The following is an 18,616-nucleotide window of genomic DNA, read 5'->3' as shown; positions in this document are numbered from 1 at the left end:
CGTCTGTCTGTCTGTCTAGCCTCCCTGTCTGTTTGTTTTGTCTGTCCCTCTGGCCCCGGTCTTCCCTGCCCTTCTGTCTGTCTGTATGACTCTATCTATCTGGCTGTGTTGTCTTTACCTTTCTTACCCCTGCGTTTGTCTTTTCTCTCTCTCGCGCCTCTCTGTCGGTCTGTCTTTCTAATCTGCTTTGCCCCTATTTTTTTTTTATTCTACTCCTTCCTCCTACGTTCTTACATAATCAGCCTCCTCCCGGCTTCTCTCTTACAACCCTATCTGTCTGTTTGTCTGACAGTCTTCTCTGTTCTGTCTGTCTGTCTGTCTGTCTGTCTCAAGGAAGGACTGTAAACTAGGAACAAAGTGAGCTGCGACTTTATACAACACACCAAAACAAATGCTGGGATTCCTGGCTAACTTCTGCCAGGAATCTCTCTCTCTCTCTCTCTCTCTCTCTCTCTCTCTCTCTCTCTCTCTCTCTTAGAAGGAAGTTCGATGATTTTTGTGGCATCCTGAGAGTTGCTCTATCGTTTTTCAAGAATCCATCGTCTTTCAGTGTTTGGCAATGGTGAGACAAGGAGACAGACAGTGACAGCGACGGACAGCCAGCCAGCCAGATAGGATAGGGGAAGAGGGGGGCGATTGGAGGGGGATAAAAGAATGAGACCAAAAATATCGAGAAAGCTCCAAGAGAATTATTTGACTCTATAAATACCGTACTGAGACGAGGTGAGGTATTGCCTATTTTTCCTACGTGTCATTTTCTACCACCTGATCGGTGCTGGAGTGGGGTGTCTTCACGTGATGGCACTGATGTGTCCGTGCGGCTTCACTGCCCTGTTTCTAAGCGTCCTTCATCTACCTTTGATTCCTGCATGTAGGGTAGTGAAGTGCAGGAATTGGCCAACTTTGGGCAGTCCAGCTGGCTCTCGTCCACCACCACCACCACCAACACCACCACCACCACCAACCACACATTTTACCGTGGCACCCTGTTGACACGAGGTGCATATTTCTAGTGTTTTACGGGCCTCGGTCAAGCTGCCGCCAGTCGCAGCTTACGTTTATAGATCAACCCACGTAATTCTACTGAAGCTAACTTCATCCATCATTATGCAACCTTCATGCTGTTGAGCTCGTTAAATCAATATAACATACACTTGACAGAAATATGTATCTAAATCATTAAAGCGTCTTATTACACAATGAAAGAAGCATTTACAATTGTCTATCGATTCCGGAAATACAGGAGATTAAGGAAATGATATTCTTGTGAGCAACCGTACGGGACTTTGGTGATGTGCTGATGTTTAATGGATATTGGAACTATTTATCATCATTTACCTAACCTTTTTTACCAGCCATAAGTGAGTGACGTAGGAAAAAAGACACACACAGAGAAAGCGAAAGTACGAAAGCAGACCTATCTAGAGCAGAGGTTCTAAAGCTGGGTTCGCGAACCTCCAGGGGTAGGCAAGAGGTTTTCCACGGGGTACTTGACGGATGGTGACAAATCAACAAAGATACACTAATTTTACAAACATAATTAATGAGATGATGCCGAGAATTGAGGAACTAATATCCATAAAACATATATCATTTACACTGAGTTTTAATATTGGTTGTGATTAAAACGCTGTCTTAAAAATGGCAGTGTTATAATGATATGTTAACTACTTTTTGCCAAGGAACGTAAATACCATCACAGGAATTTAGAGAGGATGGCCATGTGGAGAGGATGGAGAGCGAAAAACTAACGAGGAGAGTGTGGGTGAGGTGGAGGGGGGGGGCAGGGGTTGGGGAGGCCAAGGATGAGATGGAGGGATGGAGTGGAGAGGTCTATGAGAGAGGGAGGAGTGAGCTGGGAGCAGGGCAATGAAATGGCGGGGGACATTACGTAATGGAGGCGATTTGTCTGTGGCCACCCCTTACGGGATCGAGGCGTCTGGCAATATATAGACAGATAGAGTACAGTCACGATCTCTGGTTTCTTTACCCCACCCTGGTCTGAGGGAGGTGAATGGATTTTGGTGGTTAGGTAGGCTGTACTGTAAATGTGTGTGTGTGTGTGTGTGTGTGTGTGTGTGTGTGTGTGTGTGTGTGTGTGTGTGTGTGTGTGTGTCCTCCTCCACGCAACACATGACCTGACGGACCTTTGCATGTCACCACTTGGTCACTAATAACGAACCGTTTATTCTGATACGTGCCAAGGCTATCTTATGGCTGGTTTGTGTTCTTCCCAAGCGACACACACACACACACACACACACACACACACACACACATTTTTGTAAGGGTGTACGGTACCGTTTTGCCTTTTCTCAGCTCTGTATTCAGAGCGGCAGCATCAAAAATAGAAAGAAAGAAAGAAAGGAGTGTAAAGATTTTGTGAGGCTCGTAGCGCAGATATTCCCAGCTCTGTTTTGACAGGGACAGCGCTTCCGTGTAATTAAAAGCAAATTATGCCTTTTCCTGTTTTTTGTTTTTTTTTTCTAGCACGGAGAGAGAGCCATTCATTAAAGCTGTCAGGTAAGCGCGTTAGATTTTTCATTTATGCGACAAAACGTGTAGGATGATGGCGACTGATTTTTAAATGTTTTTCCTATTTTTTTACGATAAAGCAGCAGGTGCGTACAGGGGCTAACCTAGAGATTTGGGGGCCTAGGGGGCTAGGTTCTTTGTGGGGCCCCCCTCCAGGAGGGGGCCCCACAAAGAACCCAGCCCCCCTAATTCTCAAAACTTATCTAATATCTCAGCTGGGATTGTCAGGATGGTAAATATATATATTTTTAAATATTATTTATAAAGCTTATAATTTTTTAAGGCTTTTGGGGGCCCCCCTCAATTGGGGGCCCGGGAGGCAGTTTCAGCCTCCCCCCCGCCCCCCCAGGTACGCCACTGGGTGCGAAGGGATCCAGGAATTCAAACATATGTGCTTACAGGGAAAGAACCCCCCCCTCTCTCTCTCTCTCTCTCTCTCTCTCTTACTATATACATTTCACTGTACTTAAGGGATTATTTTAGGCTGTAACTATGCCTTTCTGTTTGCAAAAACACCTAAATGGAACAAAATCGTCTCGTAACATCTATCTTCTTCTATCTATCGCTATACGTGTTGATTTCGTAAGGGGTGGCCACAAACAAATCGCCTCCATGTCACCCTGTCCTCTACCATCTGACTGTCCTCTCCCCAACTTACACTCTCCTCCCTCATATACCTCTTCACTCCATCCCTCCATCTCTTCCTTGGTTTTCCACTCCCCCTCTTTCTTCCATTTAACTCACATACTCTCCAAGTCAGTCTCTTATTATCCAACTCGCAGTTCCCTCCCTCATATACCTCTCCACCCCATCCCTCCAACTCATCCTTGGTTTCCCACTCCCCTTCTCCCCCTCCACCTTACTCACATACTCTCTCCTAGTCAGTCTCTCATTCTCCATCCTCTCCACGTGGTCAAACCAGAGAATTATAAAGCCGTACTCGGTCTGAAGGAGTTAAGATCTACAACTGGAGGACGTCATTTCTGTCTTATTTTGGTTTCCTTGACTCGATCTTATTCAGGTTATTTTTCCAGTAGATGCAGGATAGAGTTTCCTTGCTCCGTTCTACAGCTCCTTCCTAGGTGAACATAATTCCATAATGGATTAAATAAAAGGAAAGACAGGTTAGACGGGGCAGTGCAGCTTCGTGTATCCAGCCAGTGACTCTGACGGAAGACACTGGAATCGCTGGGAAAATGTTGGCTGGGAGAGAGAGACAGGTTGGAGCTTCAGTTCTTTATTTCTTTAACGTGTCGGGCAACACAGAACCCATCTTCAGCCCGAAGCGAGAGAGAATATAAAAAATTCCTGCTCTAACCTATCTCTCTCTCTCTCTCCAACCCAACATTCCCACCTGCCACAGTGGATCATTTACTATAATCATCATGACCTGGTTTTACAGTGATAATGACGGTGATGCGGCACACTGACTCACCGTAACCTTCCTTATATAGACTGTCATCATCATCATCATCACCATCATCAACAATATTATCATCATCATCATCGTAATCATCATCATCATCATCATCATCATCATCGTCATCATCATCATCAATGTCCTACTTCCAGTCAAAGAAGAAGGGTGAAATTATTTCCCTTACATAGATCAGAAACGAAGATTATTGTATATAAAATTAAAGATAGACAGATAGATAGATAGATTAATTGACTGATTGATAGATAGATAGATGGATGGATGGACGGATGGATAGACAGGTAGATCGATAGACAGATAGGTGGATAAGTAGATATATTTATTATACGATATCTTGCAGTGTCAATTCCTTAATCTTAAATTATATTATCATGGAGAGAGGTATATGATAGAGGTGGGTGTGATCTGGGGGCAGGGCGACATGGAGGCGATTTGTTTGTGGCCACCCCTTAAGGGATTAAGACATCTGGCATTGGATAGAGATACAAAGATACTACTGAATTTTGTACGGTATATTTACTACGAAAACCTTGACATGACAAGTTAAAAAGCTGGTTATTATAGAAGGTATTAATAAGTCCTGCTGGCTGCGTCAACACCTACTCTGCTGACACGTCTTCATGTGTTGAGATTTTTTTTCTTTTTTTTTTCATACGAAGGCGGTAAAAGAAAGACACTCGTGATTTTCCTTTTGCCTCCTTCCATATAGAAAAGGAAAAAAAGGACTCAACGTTACGCCCTTTTATCACATTAATATTATTATTATTATTTTTTTTTTTATTATTATTATTGATGTTGGTGTTGTTGTTGTTATATTATTATTATTATTATTATTATTATTATTATTATTATTGTTGTTGTTGTTGTTATATAATAATAATAATATTAATTATTATTATTATTATTATTATTATTATTATTATTATATTATTATTATTATTATTATTATTGTGTTTATGTTTATTATTATTATTATTATTATTATTATTACTATATTATTATTATTATTATTATTATTGTTGTTGTTGTTGTTGTTTTTGTTATTATTATTATTATTATTGTTGTTGTTGTTGTTATATTATTATTATCATTATTATTTTATTAGTATTTATTATTATTATTATTATTATTATTATTATTATTATTATTATTGTTATTATTATTATTATTATTATTATTATTATTATTATTATTATTATTATTATTATTACTACTACTACTACTACTACTACTACTACTACCACCACCACTACTACTACTGCTGCTGCTGCTGCTGCTGCTGCTACTACTACTATTGCTATTTTTATTATTATTATTATTATTATTATTATTACTATTATTATTTAGTCAACCGGGCATGGCCTTGTAGAGTCAGTATAAGAATAAGAGAGGCGGTGGAAGAATCACCCTCTCGCCTTTGGCATCTTATTACCGGTTCATCTTAATAATCCAGGTGTGAAAATGATGTCAACCTTAATCACACCTGTAATTATAAGAAGACAGGCTCAATAATACAGTACTACCTGTCCTCAGTGCCTTTGCTATGGATATGTTCTTAGCAGTGCCCTCAAAAATGGTGCCCTGCCCTTGTCACACTCAACATACTGAAACATTACGAAACATTAAGGTATCTGGAGCGGCCTGTGATGTATTTCCCTTAGTTATTAGTACGTGAATTTGCATAAATAGGTACGGCACTTGATGAGATAATTCGGGGTCGCTAGTGGTAGGTGGTGGCGACCATCATCCACTCACTTGATGTGGTGCTGCCTACTTCTTCCTTAGCCTTTATCATTCTTTTTCTGTGCCTGCCCTCCTCTCTTCCTATTTCTCCCATCTTTCCTGTCACTTCTTATTGCCTTTCTTTCCTTTACAGGTGGCTTTACATTGAGTGACAAACCAAATGGTTTCCTGTAAGCCAAGAAACCATTTACAACGCTGGGTGGTAACCATATAACCAAACCATACATGCTCCCTGCCTGTCAACAAGTGGGGTGGTGGAGGGTTAGTGCCCCCAAAGTCAAATGGCCACCCCTTATGGGATTATCGCGTCTGGCAATAGATAGATAGATAGAAGAGTGACCGCACCAAAGTACAGAACACGGGATTTTTGTTTGTTGAAGGTGTCGAGATCAATACGCACCAAATGTTTCAAAATACCAAATTAAATTGGTACTTGCAACGCCCTAAAATGAGGTTTAAAGTCACGTGGTTTTGACAGGAAAAACAGCGTACCTACTCCATCACTCGGGTCCCTTTATACACATTTACAATTACACTCTTCAGCCAATCATCTGGGACAACACACTCATAAATAATCATATTTATCAGGTCAGTGACTAAACTCACCCCTATATCGCCTGAGGCCTTCAACATTTCCGCAGTCAACCCAGACACACCTGCTGCCTTCCCCACCCTCATCCTGCCTATTGCCTCACTCACAGTAGCAGTATCAATCAAAGGCCAAGGGCCAGACACTGGATCTGCTGGCTCCAAACCTTCCCTGTCCCAGTCAAACTCCTCATTCAACAACTGGTTATAATGCTCTCTCCATGCATCTTTAATATCCTCGCTGTTCACCACTACCCTTCCTTCATCATTCTTCACACACTGCTCACCTATGATATCCCGATTATCCCTCTTCACTTGACCTGCCACCCTAAATATCATATTTTTCCTTTCCCCATGATTTAGGTTATCAAGTAATTGTCTCTGTGACTCAGACTTTGCCCTATATACCTCTCTTCTAGCCCTAGCTTGGCAGCCAAATATTCTTCCTTGCTACAACCCTTCTTCCATTCCCGGAAAAGCCTTCTTTTCTCCTTAACTGTAGCTTCTACACCCTCATCCCACCACCAAGTTACTTTATGTCTTGGTGGTCCTCCTGTCCAGCCGCATGTTACATCAGTAACTCTCAAGAAATTGTTCTTGAGGGCTCTGTACTGTTCATTAACGCCTCTGTCTACAGCTCCCTGTTCAGCCACCACTCTCCTCAACTCGCTATAGAAGGCATCCCTTACTACTTGGTTTTTCAGCTTCCATATTTTCCTCCTAGGTACATAAGTCCTCTTTTTCATCACTCGTTCTTTAAGCACCATATCACAAATCAATAGTTTGTGTACACACTCCTCACTTCCTATAACTTTAACATCCCTCACTAACCTCCTATCGGCCCTCCTAACCAGAAAATAATCTATCTGACTGCTATTTCCCCCAGACTCATACGTAATTAACCTACTGTCTCTTTTCCTAAAATATGTGTTGCACACAATCATGTCTGTTGCCTCCCCAAACTCAAGTATCCTTTCCCCTTCTGCATTCCTTAGACCATACGCACATCCCCCATGCACTCCTTCATAACCTTGTGCTGCTTCACCTACATGACCATTTAAGTCCCCTCCTGAAACCACTATCTCATCATCCTGCATACCACCCACTACACGTATTAAATCATCCCAAAATCTATCTTTCTCTGCTTCATCCAATCCTGCCTGTGGAGCATATGCCGATATAATCGCAGCTATCTTTCTACCCAACAGAATTTTCACTACCAATATCCTATCGCTTACTCTCAAAACATTCATAACATATTCCACCCATTTCTCTGCAACCATCACACCAACACCTCCATATCCGTCTGTCCCCCCCTGCCAAAACAACTTATAGCAACAGTCCTTCCCAACAATCTTTCTGGCTGATCCACCCCTGTACCGGACTTCCTGCAAACACGCCACATCCACCCACAAACATGCATGAACATACCAATTTTTCACATACCAATTTTTCTTTTCAGGGAATTATTTGCCTTGATCATACAAATCAAATGATACCACATATGCATACTTGTCATACACATTATAGGGTAGTGAAGTAGTATTAAATGTAAAGTGCAATATCTCAAACCTCACTTTTGGTGGGGTCCCCTGTGTGACCCCGGACGCCTCATATAGTCGCAGGAATCAACATAAAATCAGTAGAAAAAAGGAGTTCGTTTATCTTCATACCCGTCCACTGCCAGGGTGCAGTAGTTCTTGCTGATAAGGGTACACTGCTATGATCGACAGTCCTTTGAGATGAGCAGCAGCTGTATAGCTAGGAACAGTAACACTGACACTGACCACTTCTCTGTGACAAGTCTTTCCTACGTTGAGTAATGATGATAATAAAAAGAATGATAATTATAATAATAATAATGATTACAGCAATAATAATAAAAATAATAATAATAATAATAATGATGATACTACTACTGCTGCTGTTTCTACTACTATTACTACTACTACTACTACTACTACCAGAGCTGGGCACTTCTGCAATCGTTTCCGCAAATTCTGCATTTGCGGAAGTGTGATTTTGTTTACGGATTTGCGTTTGCGACAAATTCTATGCAAATTTGCTGTTTTGCATTTGTGGAAGTACTTACGCAAAGGCAAACCTGCCCACAAAGCAGCCTGACCTCTGAGAACTTTGAGCAGTGGGCAACATGGACCAGCTCAAGTTGGTGGACCAGCTCAAGATAGAGTTGTCTCAGTTGTTGGAAAAGTCTGACTGTGACTGAGGAGAGAGGACCGATGAAGTTAGAGTCTAGGAATAGAGGTGGACTGGTGTGTCAACTTGTCAAGTGTGAGCTGTGAACTGTATAATTTAATTAGCTATTTACAAGAGTGAATGACTTACCCTTGTATTGTAGTAAAAACTATCTAATATACTAATATAATAAATATAGTGGGGACAATACAGAAAACAAACTGGAGGAATGTGAATTGAATTGGGAAGGTTTTCCTGCTGAAAATTATACGTACGGCACTGTACATTTAGCGTTCACTATTTTGTTCGTTTTTTTGTGTACATGTGGAAGAAGGAGTACTGATGCAAACAATAATGTATTCCATTAACCCCTTAATAACCCCCGGCTTTGAACAACCCTTTACAGTAGCTACCGTGTCAGTGACGTCGAGTTAGCATGAGCTATAAGAAACTGTGAACAAATGTCACTGGTATATTTAGGCCCCAGTCACACTGCAGGTACGACTTATCGCAAACCACCCACGACCTGCAAGTCGTGGGTGGTTTTGGTGAGGTTTACGACCGGTCTTCATATGTCTCGGTCTAGCCGCAGGCCACCATGGCGACCAAAAAATCGTCGCGAGGTTTTTCGTGCTGCACGAAAAACCTCCCCGCGACCACCGATGTCGTGGCACGGAAGCTGCCCGGTGGGCGACTGGACCACATCTGGCCAGCTTACGGACTGCGACTGGTCGGCGACACCTGATTTTTAAGCGGTGGTTGCCATCCAGACAGAGGCCAGTCGCCGTCCGCTCTGTGCGGTGGCCATCCGCACTCCGTCAAGGCAACAACTGGACTGTGGTGGCTGCCGTCCACAAGCCTCCTGTCTGGCCGGCGATTGGTCGAGTGACAAGGTGGTGGGCTGGACCAAGACCACCTGCCGGCCAATCCGTGGCTGGTGTTGCTCTAGTGGTCGCGGTCTAAACTGCGACAGGACGCGGACCAGCCGCCGTTTGTTGGCGGCCTGCTGTTGACCAGCCGGCCACCTGTCGGCTTCTTGACCTGTGTGTACCTGGCCATGGTCCCCGTTCGGCGGCCCACTGGACGGATGCTGCACAGACACTGGACGACCACCGGTAGCCTATCGGTGGCACGAATGCTCGGAGACCTCCGTGGTCGGGGACTGGTTTCACCATTTTCAAGTTTGCAACAAGTCGTACCTGCAGTGTGACTGGGGCATTACACGTCCCTATGCTCCCAAGCAGTCAGGCGGTCACCTAATCTCTGATGTTTTTGCCCACGTGGCACATGCACTGTAATTTCATGAATTCTTCCCCGAATCACAGGATGGTTTGAGGAAGCTAAAAACTCACTGCTAGGTGCACCAGATAATTCTCTTCACATCTATAAGAAAAAATTTATTTTAGAAGTCTTATAAAATCGTTCCGGGGCTGGCCAGGGGTGCACGCAAATTTCTGAACCCACGGCCATTGAGGGGTTAAGCCGTTAAGCCATAGCTACGATTGTTTCCAGCACAATGGAAGAAACTTACTCTCCATACTCAAACATGGATTTCGTGTCCCAATTTTCCAACTGTAGGTTAGGTTAGGTTTGGTTAAATTATTAGGTACAGTTAAACTAGGTTAGGTTAGGGTTAGTTAAGCACTTAGGACAGTCCCTTCCGCCATTATGCTAACTAATCAAACAAGAGTTGGCACAGCTGAACAGCTAAAAACGGGGAAACAGATTTAACAAGCAACGTTTATTTATGGGTAATGCATCACAGTATCAGTGGTTCATAGGCCACACAATTACCGGTAAATGTTATTTTCATGAAGGTGTCAAGAATTAGCGAGGGGGTTTGGAACGTAACTCTCACTAATTTGGGGGTTACTATTTATATTTTAGTTTTACTACATATATAATTGTATAAACGTATCTCATTCGGTAGTACAGACATTTTCCAAACTTCGTAAAGTCACTTATTGTTAGTTAAATAAAGATATAATTGTAGTGGATGAATAACTAGGGATGATTTTTAACTTCTTGATTATGTGAAAAATATCATCCTAAACTTAATACTATCCTCTCGTGGTAGCCAGAATAAAATGAAACTGATGCTGTGGTACTGAAAGGGATACAAATGGTTTGCGGCTGTGTTTGAATTTGTGGATCCACAGACTTCAAGAAGTTTGCGGATTTGCTGTTGCAGAAGGTAATAGTTTGAGTCTGCGGATTTGCGTTTGCAGAAGTGAATTTTCCTTTGTGTTGCCCAGCTCTGACTACTACTACTATTACTACTACTACTACTATTACCACTACCACTACCACTACTACTACTACTACTACTACTACTACTACCACTACCACTACCACTACTACTACTACTACTACTACTACCACCACTACCACCACCACCACTACTACCACTACTAGGCTACTACTACTACTACTACTACTAATAATAATAATAATAATACAGGTAACAACAATCATCATCATCACCATCACCATCAAATATCAGTTTTCCGCATTGTACATAAATAGGATGAGTACTGACCACGAGCATCATAAAGAGAACATAAAAACAGGAAAAACGATCATAAATAAATATACACATTAATAAAGTTGACGTGAGTACATAAATACTGAGAACAGGAAGGCAGGCCACCTGTCTATAAATCTGTCTACATCCAGATGCCTTAATCCCGTAAGGGGTAGCCACAAACAAATCCCCTTCCTGTCGCCCTGTCCCCTGCCATTTTGCCATCCTCCCCCCAACTTAAACCTCACTGTCTCTTATACCTTTCTACTCCATCCTACCGCCTCATTCTCGGTCTTCCCCTCCTTTTCCTCCCTCCACTCTCCATCCTTCCCACATGGCCAAACCACCATGTTCCCATTCTCATCGTATCCCTTGTCAGGTCCTTGGTCGTCACCTGTAGGTCTGTTTGGGTCCGAGAGATTTTGTTTGTCTTTTTAGTTAACTGTTTTACGGGGAGGCGCACTAACCCTTCGCCAACCCACTTCTTGGCACGTAGGGAACACGTATGGGTTGGTTATATGGTTGCCACCCAGCGTATCAAATGATTTCCTGGCTCACAGGATATTATTTGGCTTGTCACCCAGTGTAGAATCACCCTGAGTGAGTGGATGATAGGCGCCCTCATTTACCTATAAATAAACACATATACTGATATTTTATCCCCGTAACGGGTATACCGGTAAATTATTGTTTACTTCCTGTGATGTTGGCATGATGAAAGGGGGAAAGGACAACGATAAAGGAAAATAATATGGACACACGAGTATACTGAATAGTCCATAACGCCTAAATGAAGACCGCTGAAGCGGAGGCAGACACATGGTAAGAGTCAGCCACGTACGAGACCGAGAGATGCTGGAGAGGCGATAAAATTTTGTTAACGGCTGTAAACGAGAGGAAGAAACAGATGACTTTTGTTACCGGCTGTAGGCGTGTGAGAGAAACAGCAGATGTAACTAGGTTTTTGCTGGCAACTGTACACTAATAAAACAGATAAGACAGGACTTTTGCTTCCGACTGTAAGAGTGTTCGAGAAATGGGAGATATGACAATATTTTTGTTGGCGACTGCAGGTGAGAGAGAAGGTGGAAATGAGAAGGCTTTTGCCAGCGACTGTAAGGTAGTGAGAGAAGCAGGAATTGTGGCATAGCTCTTGCTGCTAACTGTACACCAGATTGAGAAACACGGTGTGGTGAGAGAGGCCAGAGAGAGAGATTAACAAGGCAAGAGATTCTTATCTCGTCTCTGCTGCTTTGCCACCCACTGAAAAAGTCGACTTTTCACGTGGATCTATAATTAGTGTTCTCTCTCTCTCTCTCTCTCTCTCTCTCTCTCTCTCTCTCTCTCTCTCTCTCTCTCAGTGAACGAAACATTACGTACTGAGTGATGAGGCAGGGAGGAAAACAGTGTTGCCTGCTCGTGTTTTCAGTTCGTCTTAATGAGCTCCCTCGGGGTCAAGACTTCCCACAGATTTTCAGCCATTAGTGCATTTTTCTTTATTTTTATTATTATTATTATTATTATTATTATTATTATTATTTAGGGAAGTGTTAATCCTGTTTTCGAGCACCAATCTATCCCGCCGTATCATGATTGGAACAAACTACTTGCTGAATGAGAGGGCAAGAGAGGGAGTATGTCTGACGATAAGCAAGAAGTGGAAGGAGAATATAAGAGAGTATGGAACAGTGGGTGCAAGGATTGTATGGGTGAGGATGAAAGTAGGTATACAAGCGTGGGCGATTGTATGTGTGTATGCTCTGACAGAGGACCGAGTGGCAAGAGTGAAAGATGAGTTTTGGGCGAGAGTAGAAGCATGTATGGACAAATTTTAGAGGAGCAAGAGAGTGCTTTTGACTGGAGACATGAATGGCAAAGTTGGGAATGTACGAGTGGATGGAGTGGTTGGTCAGTGGGGTGTGCCAGCTGACGTAGATGGGAATGGTAGTGCTTTGGTGGACATCTGTGCTGGTAAGGGGTTGGCAATAGCCAACACCTACTTTCGACATAAGATGATCCACCGGTATACATGGAGAGTAATGAGGAGGATGGATGGTGAACTTGTTGAACGAAAGGCAATCATAGACTACGTGTGTGTGGATGAGCGAATGAGAAGACAAGTGTTGGATGCAAGAGTGTGGAGAGGGTGGGGGAATGGAGTCTCGGACCATCACTTAGTGATGGCCAAGGTAAAGCTGCAAAGAAAATGGTTGAGGAGACGAGGGGGAAGACAGGAGGAAACAGCTCCTGTGAGAAGAGTGGAGAAATTGCAAGATAGTGAGAAAATGGCAGAGTATAAGAGCATAGTGGAAGAAAGATTGGGAAGGTATGAGCTAGAGCAGATGGAAGAGGTGGAAGACGTATGTAAGATATTAACGGAAGAGACAGGCACAGCGTGTGAGGTGGTTTGTGGAGTGAGGAGGAGATGCAAGGGTGTGCAAGGGACAGGATGGTGGAATGATGAGGTGAAACGAGCTGTGGAACAAAAGAAGAAGGCATATAGTGAATGGTTAGCGAGTAGAGGTAGCGGAGAAGATGAGAGAGAGAAGAGAGAGGTATATGTGAGCAGGAGAAGGGAGGTGAAGAGACTGGTGAAGAAGAGTAAGAAGAAAGTGGATGAAGAGTTTGGGAGGAATCTGAGTGTGAAATGGAGGGAGAGTAAGAAATTGTTTGGAAGGAGGTAAAGAAAGTAAGGCAGTGTGAAAGGGGAAATAGTAGGGGAGTGAAAGATAGGAATAATAGATTGTTGGTGGAGAAGAGAGAGAAACTGAGGAGATGGAAGGAGCACTTTGAGGATTTGTTGAATGTAGAGAGTGAGAGCAGTGTGAGTATAAGTGGTTGGGGAATGGCTGGGAGAAGAAGAGATGAGAGGAGGGAGGAAGAGATCAGTAGGGCGGAAGTAGTGGAAGCAATGAAGAAGATTAAGTTGGGAAAGGCCCCAGGAATTGATGAAGTGTGTGGTGAAATGCTGAGGTATGGGGGTGAGATTGTTGTGGAGTGGATATGGAAGTTGTGTAGATTGGCTTGGGAAGAGGGAAGGGTTCCAGAGGACTGGAAATCAGGTATAATTGTTCCTTTATATAAAGGAAAAGGGGAGAGAGAAGTATGTGGTAACCATAGGGGTATTTGCCTTCTTAGTGTGACTGGTAAAACATATGGTAGAATACTCATTGATAGGGTTAGGCATATGACAGAGGAGCTAGTTGGAGAAGAACAAGGGGGATTTAGGAAGGGAAAAGGGTGTGTAGATCAGATATTTGTTCTAAGATGTTTAGTGGAGAAGTATCTAGAGGAGGGAAGGAAAGTGTATGCCGCCTTCATGGACTTGGAGAAAGCTTATGACAGAATAGATAGGCAAGGTATGTGGAAGGTATTAAGAATATATGGAGTGGATGGGAAATTGTTGAATGCTGTGAAGAGTATGTACGAGGGAGCTAGGGCTACGGTGCGAGTGGATGGTGAGCTGAGTGAGTTCTTTGATCTCAGTGTGGGACTGAAACAGGGTTGTGTGATGTCTCCATTGCTGTTTAATATATACATGGACGGAGTTGTAAAGGAGGTGCAGGGTAGGGCAGTGATGTGGGGATGGCTCTAATGAATGAGGGTGAGATTTGGAAGATTCCGGTGTTGCTGTTTGCTGATGATACAGTATTGCTGAGTGAAGATGAATGGGAGTTGCAAGGTTTGGTGAATGAATTTGGGACAGTGTGTAGGAGGAGGAAGCTGAAAGTTAATGTAAACAAAAGTAAAGTTATGGTGTTTGAGAGGAATGAAGTCACAGAATGTACAGTGAGATTGGATGGTGAGGATATGGAGAATGTGAGTGCGTTCAAGTACTTGAGTAGTGTGATGAGTAAGGATGGAACTTTGGGGGATGAAGTGCGTGAAAGGGTACAGCAGGGAAAGAAGGTTGTTGGTTCAATGAAAGCAGTGATGAGAAATAGGGAGGTGAGTATGGAAGTTAAGAAGTCACTGCATGATAGTATTGTGATCCCTACCCTGACGTATGGAAGCGAGGCGTGGACCTTGCAAGAGGGGAACAAGTCAAGAGTGAGAGCAGTGGAAATGAGTTACTTGAGAGGAGCATGTGGAGTGACATGGAGGGACAGGTTGACGAATGAAGAAGTGAAGGAACGTTGTGGGGTGGATGTGGATGTGGTTGAGAAGATTAGGAGAAATACACTGAGGTGGTTTGGACATGTGAAGAGAATGGAGAATGAAAGACTGACTAAGAGGGTGTATGTAGGTGAGGTGGAGGGAGGGAGAGGGAGGGGTAGACCGAGGATGAGGTGGAGGGATTGAGTTGAGAGGTATATGAGGGAGAGGGGGGTGAGTTGGGGGGAGGGTAGTCAAATGGTGGGTGACAGAGCGACTTAGAGGCGTTTTGTCTGCGGCCACCTTTTGCGGGATTAGGGCGTCGGGCTATAGATAGATAGATAGAGACATAAAGTGTAAACAAGACGCGCTAGGAAAAAAAGACAGTGTCAAGATTACCACACACACACACACACACACACACACACACACACACACACACACACACACACACACACACACACACACACACACACACACACACACACACACTCACACACACACACAGGGCGTTGCTTTAGAATACAAACACCGGTACCGCAACACAAACAAAACACTGACGTCACACTATAGAGACAGACTTACTAAAATCCCGAATAGAAATATTAATACCACAATCCATGGAGAAATTCTTACCATGGATTGTAGAAAGAAACCTCGAAGTATAAAGAAAATTACAATAAATTCCCCTTATGGTCGGGATTACTCTGATATTCCTCTTCATTTAGCACCAGAGGATTCGATATTACTGAAGTGATTGATGGAGGCATGAGTGTGTTAATATATTTCACTACATCATTGCGTCTAGTTTTCTTGGCAGGCAGGCAAAAGGAACGGGTCGAATTATATTAAAAAAAAAAAATCTTGGAAGAAATTATGCATGAAGCGCAAAGGTCTAAGCAATTTGACAAAACCTGAAATTTTAAAGATTTCCTTCAGTTTGGTAATTATATGTGTATGAGGAAAAAACTATATATACCGGTACGGTGTTTGTTTTGCTTTTATCTTGAGGATGTGCAGGGGAATAATTTTCTTAGCTTGGCATTGGAGGTTCAGAGAGAGAGAGAGAGAGAGAGAGAGAAGAGAGTAGGCATCTTATTTATATCCACAGCTCGATGAGACTGTTATGCAAATGTCCACATAATACTTACCTTCTCTCTCGTTGCCAAAGCCCATCCCCGTTTTATGAACATTTTCTAATTTCCAAAAAACACTCCATAATAGTCACATAAACTCACCCCATTATCATTACTATATACCTTTTCTTCCTCGTCGGTATCTACCTCTCACGATTTTCTTCCCTATGTGCTCCCAGGGCCACACCTTCATCATATTCTCGCAACCAGTTACGATTTTGTGTAGCAGTGATGAGCTCTCGTATGCGTCTGTATAATTGCCATCACCTTTGTCACTATCAGGATGGCTTGTTTTTGCTCTGCGATTATATTTTGTACTTTTTCTAACTGCATATCTATACATTGGCTATATAAATTTAATCTCCAGAGTATATAGGCCTATGTACACACACACACACACACACACACACACACACACACACACACACACACTATTCCTGTGTATGTATGTATACGTGTGTATGCACTTACGTAAGGATACCATATCATATATTTACAATTCTCTTCCCACATATATTTTCCATTGTACTACACAGATCTTTTCTTCTTTTACGTACGAATATTCCTCTCATAATGATTATTCCTTAAATCATGATAATCGTTCTTTCATGTCGTACTCCTCTCACACATATGCTCTACATACCTTAATTACAGTATCTTCTTGTCGTACGCCTCCTCCTCCTCCTCCTCCTCCTCCTCCTCCTCCTCCTCCTTCTTCTTCTTCTTCTTCTCTATTCATTCATTCATTCTTTCTTTCTTTCTTTCTTTCTTCCTTCACCAGCACACAACTCCTCGGCACACGGCTTAACAAAACAGCTGTTCCCTCTCCCACACCAAATTTCTTGAAGCCTCTTAGATCCCACCATTTTTCCTCGTCCTGCCTTCCCCGCCCGACCCTCTCTCTAATCGATGGCAATTCTATTTGGTCACAGATAATTCACTTCCGTCTCTCACGGCCAATTCCAAGGTATTTCACTGAACACTTTCTTGACACTAAAAAATACCGTGAATGTATCGTGAGAATACTGTTTCTTTTAAGGTGCAGCAGAAGACGCATTGGTACTTTCTGCTTTTCTTGGTATACGATAAGCCTAGTGTTCGTATGCATAAACCTTAATTCGCCAAGTCTCGTGCAAACCCCTAATTACTGACGGTCATTTATGGAACCCCTGTGGTTATTACGTACAGTCAGCCTGCATCCCATGCTAGAGAATGCAGTCAGCAGCCACTTAGGAAAGCCAGAAAAGTTCCATATCGTCAAACACTTCAAAAAATCATCAAAAATTTGGGGTCTGCATTCCACCTCGCGATTATAGGTTTAAGCACACGACCTAAGATATCAATTCTGTATAATAATTTCGTGGCATGATCTTATGGAGTTAGTTATGACTGTGGCTAGTAGACTTCTCGGTTAAGAAGCTCCGTAAGACCTTTTCCTAAGTGATTTATTTTGCTCATTACACCTTACTGTCCTCGTCTGTGTTCCATAAATCCTTTCACTCGCCATACTCAGCGTAAGTAACATTCAAATGGATATTTTAACCACTCATATCCAAAAATAAATAACTAAGGAAGAGGTGTTAGGGAGCTTCCTTAACCGACGAGAATTAGAATCTGTGATATCTATAAGACAAGGATAGCAAAGCAGTGAGGTTCCCCTATCCAACCATCCCTCCAACAGAAGCAGGTATGAAAAAGTAAGGATTACCATTCAGCACAGAAAATCCGCTGGGAAAAATGAAAGGGAAATCCTGTATCGAAATCCAGTGACTTATCTCCATCATCCACTGGCTTTATGATAGTCAGGTGTGTGGATATATCCCTCCAATCCTTTGATGCTTTTTATATCTCTTCCATCTCCAGACGATTCCATTCACTCTAGAACACACTTTCGAACTGGAGATATTAGGCATGGTCCACACTAATTCTTTGCTGGATGTCTTCCCTAAGCCAAGGGAAATGGTCTAGTGGGGCAGCAGGAATAACAAAAAAAAAAAAAAAATCCTCTAAGTGACTAAGTGGAATGATAATAGTAATAATAATAATAATAATAATAATAATAATAATAATAACAATAACAATAATAAAATAATAATATAATGAAATTAATAATAATAATAATAATAATAATAATATTAATAATAATAATAAAATAATAATATAATGAAATTAATAGTAATAATAATAATAATAATAATAATAATAATAATAATAACAACAACAACAATAATAACAACAACAACAACAACAACAACATTGATAATAATAAAAATAAAAAATATAAAAAAATGAAAAAATCCAAATGACTAACGTTAACGAGAAAAAGGTTTTTCCGATACCTGCCTCAGGTTGACCGGAATA

This window comes from Coenobita brevimanus, chromosome 86, assembly GCF_032717465.1.
Source record: "Coenobita brevimanus isolate Jiangsu-jjx chromosome 86, ASM3271746v2, whole genome shotgun sequence".
Lineage (NCBI taxonomy): Eukaryota > Metazoa > Arthropoda > Malacostraca > Decapoda > Coenobitidae > Coenobita > Coenobita brevimanus.
This window is presented reverse-complemented; position numbering follows the sequence as displayed.